Source organism: Carassius gibelio, chromosome B3, assembly GCF_023724105.1.
Source record: "Carassius gibelio isolate Cgi1373 ecotype wild population from Czech Republic chromosome B3, carGib1.2-hapl.c, whole genome shotgun sequence".
NCBI classification, from domain to species: domain Eukaryota; kingdom Metazoa; phylum Chordata; class Actinopteri; order Cypriniformes; family Cyprinidae; genus Carassius; species Carassius gibelio.
In genome coordinates, this window is record NC_068398.1 from 46,950,178 (window position 1) to 46,961,223 (window position 11,046).

Consider the following 11,046-nt stretch of genomic DNA (forward strand, 5'->3'; position numbering starts at 1 on the left):
TACCCAGCCCCATCCAATCAGGGTATCTTCCGTCCATTCCAAATCCGTTTTCAATTAAAAAAACAGAAAACGAAAAAACGAATCGTTTTTTAATTTATCATTTTATTGACTTTGTTTAATATCTACTTAACGTTATATTTTTTTATTCTGCCAGACACATAATCTACTCTAAATAATGGATTTTAGAATATTGGGCTAAAATGGAATATGACATTTTGATTTTTTAATTAAGCTGTCACCCGGAAGTTCACGCGCCGGGAAGAAAGGAAACGGAAGAGTGGAAGAGTGCGGATGCCGAATTCAGTCGCGACTCGCGAAACTTCCTTCAAGCAAGCAATGGAGACATACACGCTTTTCAAGGTTCCTAAGAGGGTCACTTTAAAGGACGAAGACATGACAGTGGATAAGATTGGCCGTATATTTCAGGTAACGTTAATATATATTTTTAAATAAATCAATTAGTTGATGGCTAATTTTGCTGGTAATTGTGACTAGTGACAATAAAGGGCTACTACTAAAACGTATCACCTATAAATATATATGTGTGTGTGTGTGTGTGTGTGTGTGTGTGTGTGTGTGTGTGTGTGTGTGTGCGCCACTGCAGTGATGGGCAAACTCGCATTATCCAGGCCAATGTCCTGCAAAGTTCAGCTGCATCCCTAATCAAGCACACCATAGGCAGTTAATCTCTGTCTTATTGATTACTGGAATGCTATAGGCAGGCGAGTTTTTATCACGGTTGGGTCTAAGCTGCAGGACAGTGAGCCTGCAGGGACGAATTTGCCCATCTGTGCCAATTATTACAAAATGTTACAATGAAGCAAAACTATATAATCTCATAGACAACTATCAATTTTTATTTAAGGTGTGTAGTTCCAGTGTTTACATCACCGATGATAGCAACATCGCTATCTTCGCTGGAGAGAGTGGATTTTTTAGTAGTGTCGATCTTGTTGCAAGAGGACACTACGAGGTTTACAGAGATTCTGCCGAGGTGCAACCACCGGACTCAAGTGTTCGACCCACTGCTGGATCTGGGTCTGTGCGCTTTGCATTTCAACGACCCAGTGCGGCCGCTGGTTTTGCTTCGCAGGCATCTTTGTCTGCGCCGCGGACCAGTATGTCAAAACCTTTTCAACGGTGAGTTCAACAAACGTTTTGCCCATGGGAACAATATTATTATATGACAGTTTTGGTTGATGTTTTACGAAAATTGAAGACCTTAGCAAATGTTATAAGTTCACTCTATAATAATAGCAAGGTTTCTGCCTGAATTATTGAAGCCAGAAATATACTGTGACCACTGTATGTTGGCATTGCATTCTCCCTAGGTCTAGGCGTGGTCTTTAGATATTTAACTAAACATATTTTCATTTCAAGGAATGTTTTTCTTGCTGATCTGGTTGGTGGAAAATGGACACCCCAAAAGACTGTGGCGATCCGTTTTCATGAACATGAGGCATCAGTTCCTGGTATCTTGGCAAAAGTCCAAGATGCTATTGGATCAGAAGATGGTATGATACTGACTGATGGCCAGGGGAATGAAATTCTCGATACAGAGGGAACAAAAGGTAACTGCAAAAGATGAGATCGACTATAAACTGTTTTAAAAAAATCTAAGAAAAACACAATAAAAACACCAATAAGGTCAAAGAAATGTAATACCAGTTGATTAAAAAAAAGTGTTATACATCTAAACAATATAAATTATTAAAAAATTTGTGAAATTAAGGATTTAATTCACATAAAAATACATTCAAATGACCTGAATTTTTCTGATCTTCAAAAACGTAAAGAAAAATTATCAGGTTCCGATTGATGAAGCCTTGATAGAGGGCAAAAAGCACATTGAAAGCAGCTTGTTTTGGTGTCTGCATTTTAGTAGTGTTGTTTTCCTATTATAACATTTTCACTTCAATCTTCAATTTTCAGTTCAATCTTGACATAATTCATCTTTTAAAATATGAATGATTTCCCTAGGGTCAGCTTACTGGAAACAAAATTCTAGGAAGGTTTTTGCTGTGCCTGAACAACAGTTTTTAGATATGAGATCCAAAAGGAGAAGATTAAGGTAAAATAGCAGATATTTGGAGCATGTTAGGTACTAAAATGTAACCAACTTAAATATTTGAAAAACATGGTGTGCTTATTGTAACTTCTTTCCTCAGCCAACGGGATGATGACAGCCAGCTACCAGAGGTCTTGGAGAGAATTGAAGAGGTGGTCTTGGCATCCCAAGAACTGCCAGAGGTTGCACAGGCTATAAGAGGGTAATCTGAGCTGACGTTGGCACGCAGACGTTTTATTACATTCACGGACGAAGAACGTGCAGCTATTAAAAATGCATTTGCTTGCGTGATTTGCAAAGGTTTGTTAACAAGATAACTAAGTCTCTATAAGCTTTGTTGATAGCCAGGATAGTATTTTATAAATTAAACTGTAATACTTTCCTCTCTTCTCTCTGGATTGAGATCCCAGAAATATTATGAAAAAACGAACAAGTAATTTTCTTTATTTTAAATTTCTAGGGCCCATGAATGATCCTGTTTTTGCAGTTTGCTGTCAGAGTCTCATTGCATGCAAAGTGTGCTTTGACCAGTGGCAGCGAAATCCAACACCTGTGTGAAATGCAGAGCAGACAACTCAAGGGAAAACACCTACAGGGTCACAGGAATTGATGGTGCATTGTCTGCTTTTGGTGATCTTATCAAAGATTAAATACAGTGAGGAAAAAAAGCTGTATACCTGTTACAAGTGTCACACATTAAGAAGTTTCATAATATGGCACCACTACGGCAGCTCTTTATTAGTTACTGGTGTTTGTTACATGTTAAGAGTATATATTCTCTTGAATATACAGTATAAAAAAAGTTATTACTGTTCAGTCATTGACTTAAAAGTGAGAAGCACTACAGGCAGCACTTTTTCTGCTTTAATCAGAGTAATTATATACCAAATATCACTGTTTAAGGGTCAAGTTCAACTTTTGAAGTAAAATGCAGCACTGGAAAGCACTTTATTAAAGCTTTATTGTGACAGTTTTATACCTCAAATTACATCGTTTTAATACAATTGATAATGCCTATGTTCAAAAGACTTGTTTTTGTAAAATGATTGTTCACAGAAATATGTAATAAATGTTAGTTTTATGATGAATGTCTTGTTCCTGGTATTCTTAATGAAACCTTCATCTTCATGAATAACGTCTTGTTACATTGATGAGATGTAATATGGCATCTTTAAAGGGTGTGAATTCATAATTTACAGCCTGATTAAAGCACGGTGTAATGTCTGGATAATGATCAGCAAATTGTTCCTCCGCCTGGGCTCTGTCTTCCTCACAAGTAAAGGGATCTGTCCCGAATGTTGATGTTCTTGTCAGACAGGACCCCACATCTTGCTGGTACATGTCAGCAACCACAGAGGTATTCCTTTTCCTACAACAGCAGTACCATAATTAATACACAAATAAGAAGAAAGGTTTAAAAATGTTGGAAGTAAAGCCAACTCTAGCATGAAATGGGATCTCGATCATAGAGAGGACACAAAATCTACCCCAAAGTGTAGCTTGACAATAGTGCAATTATATACAAAATAATGATTTGTATATAATTTTGTATGTTTACATTGTTACAACCAAAGAAAGAAAATGCATGTTTAGAAATACCTGCAATCCTATGTGCATTCCATGATAGCACAGTTCGTTCAAGCCCAATTGAGGAAACCTGACAAGTGAGATTCGATACACAAAATCTAGTTGTGTTGTCCTCCATGTTGATCACCTCTTGGTCTTGAAGTTGCAGCAGGGCTTCTTTCAGGGGGTAGTTGACCCTGTTATTTATTTCTGGCCATATTCGCTCAACTTTGAGGTTCTGTGGATACAGCATCATACTATTTTATTTTATTGTGTAAAGAAATGATGGAGTTCAGGTGAGGTGTTTAATGTGGCAGGAAAAGCTTACCCTTGATGATTTTGTCTGTACATATGGTTGCCTGTTTATATTGTATCTGTGTCTGGACAGCAGCTCTTGGATATACAGGCACATATAGAACTCTTTTCCATGGTCAACCCGGATTTGATCCCACATGCCGTTTTTTGTAACAGCTTCTCTGAAACACACATTAAACACAGCTTCTCTGAATGAAAATCCAGGCTTCAAAAACTGGCAGTGCAGTTTAAATGTTCAAAACATGCTGAATTAGTTCACAATGATTCTCAATTCTAGTTAGACCAGTTGACCTGGTGTCACATTTAACACCAATTTCAAATTGTTCATAAGGGCCAAAGTATTGTGATATAGTGTTTTTAATGGGTAGGGGTCCATAGAAATTTATTGTCAGGGAGTCAAAAATGTTTCCAGTCTGTGACATCTGAAAAGTGCAATGATGTGTTCACTCAGGTCAGGAATTGAGAACCATTGATTTAAGACTGACACACAAAGAATACATGTTAATGGGGCATGTATTAACCTGTAAACTTTCTGATATATTGTTAAGTTGTTTTTAACAGACATGGTGTTATGAGCCACAATTTGGCTGCTGAAGCCATCTATTGCCACAACATGCGTCACTCCAAACATCACCAGCTTCTCATTTTGGTCCAAGTGTAGTTTATGTCCCATGTATTCTGCATTGTAGGGGATTGCATTCAGATTGCGTACACCCTAATAGTTCACAAAACAAGCTGTTATAACACTCAGAAACAATCAATAATAATACTATTTAATTAATAAACTTTCACTTAAAATGATTAGACAACTGTATTAAATAACTCAGTTAAGGCCTTAAAAACAGGGTAAAACCAACCTTATGTCGCAATTCATTATATGGTGGATGAACCAGTCGTAGTGCCTTACCGACCCGAACTTCACCTGCAAGTATGCCTTTTGATGACAGATAACCTGTCATAAATGTGCGCCCAAATGTTGGCCCTACCTGTTGAACAAAGAAGAAAATGTTTTTATTATATAACTCATTAGTATGCATTATACTAGTTGTGTGTGTGTGTGTGTGTGTGTGTGTGTGTTTGTGTGTACTGGTATTCCCAAAGTTAAAGGGGGGAGAATATAGTAATGTACAGTATAAAAACGATTACGTATGAACAGTCCCCTTAATGTTAGGTGTGTGTGTGTACAAAGAGTGTTACATATACATCTGAGATTACATGTCATGACAAATCTTCTCATTAATCCTGGCAAAGATGTACAATAAATGCAAATGCGAAAGGAAAAAAATATATATATTTGCTTTTGCAGGCTGAATATTTTTGTGCTGCATTCATAACAAATATCCCCTTACATAACATGAATAAACATGAATAATAAACTTACCTCATTTATAGCGCTGGCCACTGCCAGCTCTAGATGACTATCATCAACGTGGCTGCATCTTTTCACGTTGTGTTCTTTGCAAAATCTGCGAACACTCCTTGCAGAGCATTTTTGTACACCCATTTGGTATAGGTGCGCAGAAATATTTTCATTAGTCATATGATCATCAATCATGTTGACGACCACATCTGCGTGCCTTGCTAAAGATGCCATTTTAATAATTTTGCTGCGTCTTTGCTCCCCCTGCCGTTGACCTTTGCAAATGCTGATGAAAAAAGTTCACTCCGTCGTGGAAAATGTAGCTTTGTTAAGATTTTGTTTATTTCATTTTTCAACATTTAGTTTTAAGAAGTAAGATTGACAAACGAAATATAGGAAAATGTATTAATTCCTTCTTTTTTAAATCCGTCTTCTTTTTTCTTCATTTTATGGCGGATATAATAAATTGAAAAATTGAAAACGGATTTGGAATGGACGGAAGATACCCTGATTCCATCCCATCCCATTGCTTTGGTTTTCCTTATACTTGTTTATGGTCCGTGTATCTTTTGGTCATTGTATTTTCCTTTCAGAAACGGATATCAAAAAACTAAAAACAAGTGGTTATTTGATTTTTGTTTTAAAATAAAAAAATTTAAATTAAAATACAAAGCGTTTCTCTTTTTCAGTGTCAAAAAAAGATGAGCGAAATTTTAAAAATGATTTGAATTTCAATTTCTATTTCGGATATCAAAAAATAAAGTTACTTTAAAACAGAAACGAAAAAAAGGCCCGTTTGTTCATATTCATAGGATATTGTTCATAGGATGTTCCGCAAGAAACGTGAGGAGATTTTGCAGTGAAAATGGATTAAGTTTGATGGGGCTCCCTGACGCACATTTGGAGTTGGAGGTGGCAAAAGCTATAACTGAGGTATGATCCTGCTTTTTTTAACCTTTTACTAGAGAGAGAGAGAGAGAGAGAGAGAGTATATTAGATTTATTATTATTATTTTACTATTGTTCATATAACTGTTTTATTGTGTTTGTATATATTATGTAAATATATTTTATTTGTATATGCTTTGGCAACATTGTTTCAAAAAACGTTCATGCCAATAAAGCCCCATTGAGAGAGAGAGAGAGAGAGAGAGAGAGAGAGAGAGAGAGAGAGAGAGAGAGAGAGAACGAACATGTGATATGCACAGTATGTCCCGCATTTATATGTCTTATCAAATGTATTTGACTGGTATCTTTAATGCCCGTTTATTACGAATAGTACATAAATCCCAATAAATAGCCTCAGCCTTCCATTATTTATAAATAGTTTCTAAGTCACAGTTAATATAATCCTCACAACACTGATAAATTCTATAACACAAAAACGTCTTATTTCTTGATAGACACATCAGCTGGACATGTATATTTTTTAATTTTCTAGACTGGACCTACATATGGAAGAAAGATGATGAAGGGTTATCTCGCTATGAAAGGAGTGTATGCTGCAGAGACACGAATTGGATCAGTGCTCAGAACCATGTATCAGCCATACCATGAAGCAAGACGTCAGGTCTATTACTCCTCTCTAATACATAATCAAATATGTGGAATTTATGTGTAAATATGAGATAATGTTTTTTTGTCTGTGTTTTTTTTTTTGCTGTTTAGTTGCAGTTACTTAGATTGTATAAGATTAAAAACTTACAGATATTTATAGTAAGCCTATAATCAGAACAAACCCCTAATTTTCATTTTATTGACAGAGACACAAATAGACATTAGGTTATATTTGTAAAATATGCAGCCATATAGGACTAATGAGATTTTTTTGTGTGAAATAGTTACATCGTTTTCCTATCTCTCTTAGGGTGCCCGCAATCTCAACCCCATACCATATCAAGCTGATTACATGGGTCAAAAGGTTCATATGGACCAAAATGAAAAACTGGCTATGTTTGGGGTTACCCATGTTTTAGCCATCGATGGCTACAGCAAAAAGATTGTTGCTCATTCTACAATGCCTATAAAAAACAACCTTGCCATCTATGAAGATGTTTTCAGGTAATAGCAATTATTATTATTGTGGACACTAAAGAAAGTGCATACACATGGCTACCATTCATGATAGAATATAAAACATTGAACATCTACAGTATATTGTTATGAAGCCTATTATACTGAGAGTAACTAATAACCGTTAAGTTTAAAAAGTTTTGCACAAAATAAAACACTTTTTCATCCAATAGGCCTGCAGTCCTTGCCTATGGTATGTGGGACCAGGTACGAGTAGATCATGGCAAGGAGTTTTATTTGACACTTTTCATGCAGGAGCTGCTGTCATCTCACCGCCATAATCAGGAGCGAAGGCCATATTTACAGACTTCATCCACAAAGGTACAGCTCAACAGTTTGTTTGTTTGCTTCAGCAATTCACTTGTATGCCTGTTTTTTTTTATTATTATTATTTTTGCTTCAGCAGCATACTATTGTTTTGCATGCATGAGACAAATTGTCGTTGCTATTACTATGCTTTCCAAATTTTTGAGTTAATTAAAATTAACTATGGCTGAGAATGTTTCTTTTTAAAACCTGGTTCCAGCTTAATAAAAAACTGCTGCAGAAGCAGCTACATCCTATTTGTCTTCAAGCAGAATTCCTGGTAAAACTATAAATTTACTTGTTCGGTGGTCAATGTGCATAATGACTGCTGAGTTAATACATTTACTGGGAATTCTGCATGACCATTTCTCCTTGATAGACTAAGATTTATTTACCCACCAGAACACATTGACTGATGACACATCTTTGTTGCAAATTCAGAATCATATAGTTGAACGAATCTGGCCTGAAGTCAACAATCGTGTCAACTATCCACTGAAGACAGCACTTATGGGGTTGGTGGATCAAGAGGAAATAGACATGAACGACAGCCTTGTGAGATATTGTGTGTCCAACCTTACTGGCCGCTTGTGTGAGATTGGTCTTACAAGGCTGGTGGAGTCATGGAATGCTCATAGAATTCCAGGTGAAATTACGGATTACAATTATTACAAAAGGCATTCACAAGTTTCTATACCAACAGTATGGTCTTTATTTTACAGGTAAAGGAACACCAAATGACTTGGCTGGCCGTGGGTGTCCCAAAAAAATCCAACAGGAACTGTTGCCTCATTCAGCTGAAGCAGCAGACCTTTACAGCCAACAGCTGGGATCATCACTGACCAGGCATTCAACTTTTGGAGTGGATCCATTTTCAAATGAACAGGACAAGATTACAGTTGAGAACCAGTTTGCCGAGCATTATTCAGAAATTTCAGAATTGTACTCTAGAGCAGTGAACAATGACTTTGCCCCATACAAACAGGCATTGCTCTGTCTTATAACCACAACTCAGCGCAATGTGTGAAAAGCCATTAGCTCTATTTAACTTGAAGACGGTTAACTTGAAATTCGTTTGTGTAAAAATTCAACATGTTACTCCTCTTCATAAAGGGATCTCAGAACAGAAAAAGTATCTGACAGACCATTAATTTCATATATGGTGTTGTTTGCGGTGTTCCCTCTACATTTTGCACAGTGCACAGAGGTCTCCTGCCACTGTACCACACATGTTTTGCAGCCAATAATGCTCCGGCAACACTCGGTGAAGACTGGCTCCTCGATGAATTCTAAAAGACAAAATGAGGAAAAACTAGTCATTCTGTGTGTGTGTGTGTCCATATGACCTTAACTCTTAACCAGCACCCCCTATTTTTTGAGAATTTTCTGAAAATGACATAACCAACTACAAATGTCTGTAGCTCTTTAACCCTATAGTCCACATTCATAACTGGTCTTTTTTTAAACTAGACACTTTAAACTTTGTTACCCGAGAGTCATTATAATTCAAAGTAGCAAAGAAACAGAGTAAAACGAGGTAAACATTTTACATGAAAGTTACTTACGATTTCTTTGAAGGAACTTAACTTAGGGAAACATTTATCAGACTTTTATGTTAAAGGCCTGAAAACAACAACAACGATCAAATAGAATATCTGGACCATGTTTTGATTCAAATTTGAGGATGAAACTCCCAGACCCAACAATTTAGTTTCTGTTAGCTTTTATTCATGAAAAGTAAAGGTGTCCTTTCTAAAAGGCCAAATGGAGAGCTTGCAATCGATTTTGGTTGGTTATTACTCCCATCAATCAAAACTTTGCTGACTAGGTTTGAAAACCATTGGCTTGGTTTTCAAACCTTTTAACTACTTGGAAACTTTTATGAATTTTATAATATTGTATATAATATTGTCTTAATATTTTAATACGTTTTATTCAAGTAATGATTAAAAAAAAAAAAAAAAAGGATTAAATAAATGTTAAAGTGGAAATAAGATAGCTGTAAAGTAATCTCTGGTTTCAACTCCCTCACTTTCATGCAAGCTCAGTCCTCTAGGCATTGAATTGTGGTAAATAGTGCTTCAGCAAGTGTACATCGGATTTAAACTCTAATTCAGAGAGAATTGTGGGTAAAAGTAGTAAACGAATGTAGGGAATGATGTCGTTCACTCAGATTTCGGACACCCTAAATAGTGCACTATATAGTGGATAGGGAGCGATTTCAGACACACCTTTTGTTAATGTATCGTTACACCATGGGTTGGAACACAAAGGTCTGCATTTGTACATGTAATTAATTGTAGTGGATGAGACATAGGTGACCATGGTTCGAAAATGTAATAATGCGTACGTGGAAAATTACAATTCTGGATCAAAATGGATTCAAAATAAGTGTACATGTGGGACAATGACTAGCTATTGTGTACTGACTCATACAAATAACACAGCAGAATCCTTGCTTGATGGTCTGTAGCTGTGAAGGAGTCAGGATCACTCTTTGAGTGGCAGCTAGATTGGTGAGCTCTCTGATTGCTGCAGTGATATCTGGTAAGGTCTGTGATGCCAGTACAAGCTCTTCTATCTTCTCAGTGACCTCTCCAATTCCGGCAGCATCTTCATCTTTTCGGCTATTACAAGGAAAAAACATAATCGATATATGCTGTTTGTGTTTTAGTGGTTTTGCTTGTGGTAACCAAATAAATCTTTGGCCCAACATTATAGACGCCACTAAAATACAGAAGCATTAATGGCCAAAGGATTGGCAAACCGGTGCTGATTTGAAATAAAGTTTCAATAGTCTGGACAACAAAGGTAAGGACAAATAAGTAAATAAACAATGTTTTTCAATATTTGGACAAATAAGAGAAATACGAATACTTAAGATTACCTCATTCTCCTCCTTTTAGAGCCCTGTACCTCCTGGAAGGCCTGTTCTTGTATAGCAAGAATCTTTCTTGCATTTTGTTTCCAGTACTGGGACCCTTTACATTAGGGGTGAAAACCAGAAAAAAGGTTAAATCATCATGAGTTATCTCATCCCCTCTAATTTTAAAATCACAAAAGTAAAGACTTAATAATAAAACAAAATTAAAGAGTTAGTTCACCCAAAAATGAAAATGTCAGTTATTACTCACCCACATGTTTTTATAACCCCGTAAGACTTCCTTTCTTCATCGCATCATAATTTAAGATTTTTATGATGACATCTGATAGCTAAATTACTCCTCAGTAGTGTTATAGATGGCCGAAACTTGCTTGATCAGAAAACGTATTAAGACATTGTTAAAATAGCCAAAGTGACTCCAGTGGCTCAACCATACGTTTATCAAGCAACGAGAATACTTTTTGTGTGCAAAAAT

General features: G+C 36.3%; 1 long non-coding RNA gene across 1 annotated transcript; it reads left to right on the forward strand.

The window, feature by feature from the left end:
* Positions 1-1,978: 1,978 nt before the first annotated feature.
* LOC127952342 (uncharacterized) lies at positions 1,979-3,138 on the forward strand. Its single transcript, XR_008152921.1, has 3 exons — positions 1,979-2,071; positions 2,169-2,368; positions 2,529-3,138. It is a non-coding gene; the product is annotated as an uncharacterized LOC127952342 (long non-coding RNA).
* Positions 3,139-11,046: the final 7,908 nt, after the last annotated feature.